A 3594-nucleotide genomic window follows, 5' to 3' on the forward strand; every position below is an offset into this window, starting at 1 on the left:
AACCTACCTGGTCGGATCACATGCCCCAGGTAGGTGACCGAGGTGTCGAAGAAGGCGCACTTCGACAGCTTCAGCAACACGCCCAGGTCCCGCAGAAGGCGCAAAACCTCGCGGACGTGCGCGAAGTGTTCCGTTACGGTCTTGAAGTAGATGATAACATCATCCAGGTAGACCAGTGCGGTTTCCCATTTTCCCCGCCACAGTATAATGTCGACGGCCCGCTGGAAGGTAGCGGGGGCATTCTTCAAACCGAACGGCATGCGGAGGAAACGGTACAACCCGCCGTGCGACGCGAACGTCGTCTTGTCGCGGTCCTCCCCGGCGATTTCTACTTGCCAATACCCGCTGTTGCAATCCAGCGTGGTAAAGACAGTAGCGTCGCCGAGGGAATCGATGCACTCGTCCATCCTCGGCAACGGATAGGAATCCCGAACGGTGACTGCGTTGAGCTTTCTGTAGTCGACACAGAACCGCATGGTACCATCTTTTTTAGGGACGAATACCACGGGGCTTGCCCATTCGGCCGTGGTGGGTTCGATTACCCCTGCCCGGAGCATGCGGTCGATCTCCGTTTTCTCTTTTTCCCGTGCGGTTGGTCCAGCGCGGTAAAGCGACTGGTAAATCGGCGAGCACCGGGCTTGAGCTCAATCCGGTGCTTCGTGGCCCCGATTTTTCCCAGCTGGCCGGTCCACATCCCCTTGAATTCGGACAGTACCTCGAGGACATCCGAGCGTACCTCCTCGTCCTTGGCACCGATGTGGACGTCCTCTTGCCAGGCGTTGGAGTCCTCCTCAGGGGCGGCGGTGTCTTCGGGTTTATCCGTTCCAGCCGCCCCGAGGGGCGCCTTGGGCGGCGTGGCTTGTTCAGCCCCGCCCTTATCTGTACGGTTGTCGGCGGCTTCTTCCGCGCCATCCTTTGCGGTTGAGAGATTGGAATTAAATATCCCTCCCCCTTCCTTAGCTTCGGCCGCTTCCGCGGCCGAGTCGCCAAGGGTCAGGATGTGAGTGGGCGACGGAAGAGCTAGTCCGACTAAGGTATGCTTCTGGATGTGAACTGAGTGGTGCCCAAAATTGCTGAGCATTACCGAAAACGGGTTTTCGGAGGCAACATCCATGACCCCCTGTGCCATGTGGGCCAAATTCTTGTGCGAGGTTTTTGGGGAGTTCTGTAAAAAACATAGCCCCCCCCACCGGCGTGGCGACCCTCACCATGGCCTGCGTCATCGGGGGAATTGTCACCCCTCTGACGAGGCGGATCTTCCATGAAGGTGTGTTGGCGGGGAACGCCACCTGCTTCCGTTCGGGTTTATCCGACGGCAGTAGTTGTTGTGCGGTGCTCCTCGAGGCCATCTTGCGGTCGTGCCTCGAGGGGGCTGTTCCGACCAACGCCACGGGTGGCGCGTCGTGGAACACGACCTTCCGTGGCGGTGGGAGGATCGCCTTGACGTGGCGATCCAGGATAGTCGTACCGAGGATACAGTCCACGGCGAGGCTCGTGACTACCAGGAACGGGACGCGCGCCACAAACTCACCGATTCGGACGAGCAGGGGGATTTCCCCTAGTGCCTTCATCGCGCGGTTTGACGCGTCGATGAGCGCTGGGCTCCGAACCGGTTTTATCGATGGTCGCCACGACTCGGCGACACACCGTACATGGATGAGGTTCGGGCTGGCTCCTGAGTCAAGCACTGGCATGATGGCGACCATCAACGCCTGCTTCTGACCAACCGTCGCGGAGATCTTGTAATTCTGCTTCTTGAAGAAGCAGATGGCCTGGACTTCCGTTCGGTTACCCGGCTGCGCATCCACTGGCGCAGCCCGATCGGGGGTGCCTAAGCTTCTGAGGCTGGGCACGGGGAGAGACGTCGTCGCCTCTACGCGTCCTCCCCGGCTTCCCCCGTCAGCAGCAAGTCCTCGCGGGTTTCATCCGCGGCTTGCGCCACGTGGTCTTCGGTATGGTCGGGGTGCGGTTCCTCGACCACGTTGACGTTCGCGGGGGCCGTTTGACGCTGATTTCGCCAAACAGACAGCCCCTGGCGGTTGAACGGGGATCCCAGGCGGAGGCCTTGCCGGATGCGTAGCTTCTGGTAGTTGGCCTCTCGTGCCTTCAGAAGCTTGGCCCGCAGGCTCGCATCGGCAACGACGGGGCACTCCTCTTGTCGGTGCGTGGTGTCAAGGCAGAACCGGCACGGTGGCGGTCCGGGAAATCTCCCGCCGGAGAACCGGACGCGTGGATCCCGCCCTTGCCTCCCGTACGGTCCTGTGCGCACGTCGCCAGAGTTGGCGGGTGGAACTGGGGCGCTCGCCGTCGAGGCTGCCGTCGACGGATAATAACTCGTCGGTGGCGAGCTCATCGAGGTCGGCGTGGCAGTTTGGTCCGTCACGGCCAGGATTGCTTCTTCAGCAAATCCCCCGGCCGTCGGGATGTCGGATGCTGACTCAACCGACAGCACGGGCCTCGTCCTTGCGGTGCGGTTGAATCTTCTAGCCGCTCCGGACGGCTCTCGGTGAGCCATGGCTGACATCCCTTGTCGAGGGGAAGCCCGATTGGTTTCCCCGATCGCTTGCGCATAGCGAGCGACGGAATGGTAGTCCACATCCGGGTGCGTGGCGAGGTAATTACGAACCTGCGCGCACGTAGCGGGCAGTAACCCCTCTACGAACAGGGACTTCAACTGCCTGTCGGAGAATACCGTACCGCAGCGGAGTGCCTTGTCCCAGAGGTGGTTACTGTAGACCGCCTCCGTCATGTTTGAACATTGACGGAAGGAGATCACATCTCCAATCGCTTCGGAAATTACCTCGTCGGTAGCATAGGTGCGCAACAGAAAGTTGACCACCTGTGGGTATGTCCGGAGCAGCTCGCGCCGCTCCACGTCAACCGCCATGGTGTTTCCATTGAGACGGGACTGGAGTAAGGCGTGAGCCTGCCCGGTCAGGTAGAATTGGAAGCACCACACGGCGGCTCCGTCGGTAATCCCGTTGTGGTGGCACGCCATCTTGAGGCGTGCGAGGAATCCCAATACCGCAATCGGATCTTGACCGCTGAACTTGTGGGACCTCATCTGCATGTCCAGTTTTTTCCGGTAACGGTTAATGTCCCGCGCTACTGTAGAGTCTTAGCGCGAGCTACGCCGTTCCAGGCGGTAGGTCTTGTAGTTGACGGCCTTGGTAACCAGGTCATTGAGGGGCCTGATTACCCTGGGCCGTCGCTCGTCGCTCTTCGGGGCAGCCCGGCGGTGTCTGCTCGAGCGACGACGCTCCTCATCCGACTCGGCGTGGTAGTCTTCCGAGTCGGACGGGTCGTGCCGGTGCAGGTCTCGGCTTCTATCGCGGCGTGCCCTGTGGCCCCGCCTGCGAGAGTCTTCCGAACCGGATGGGTCATCATCGGAGGGGTATCCTCCCCCTCCGGCATCGCGGTATCGCCCGTGGCGTGCCTCGCGGTTATCGCGGTATCGCCAGCGGCGTCCCTCGCGGTCTTCATCCGTCCTTTGACGGGGGTCTTCTGCGTCGGAATACCGGGTGTATTCCGCTTCGGTCCTGCGCGTGCCGGGTGCACGTCTTCTGCTCAACCGGTACGGGTCCCGACTCTCTG

The sequence above is a fragment of the Chondrus crispus genome, genomic scaffold (genome assembly GCF_000350225.1).
Source record: "Chondrus crispus Stackhouse genomic scaffold, scaffold_157, whole genome shotgun sequence".
NCBI classification, from domain to species: Eukaryota; Rhodophyta; class Florideophyceae; order Gigartinales; family Gigartinaceae; genus Chondrus; species Chondrus crispus.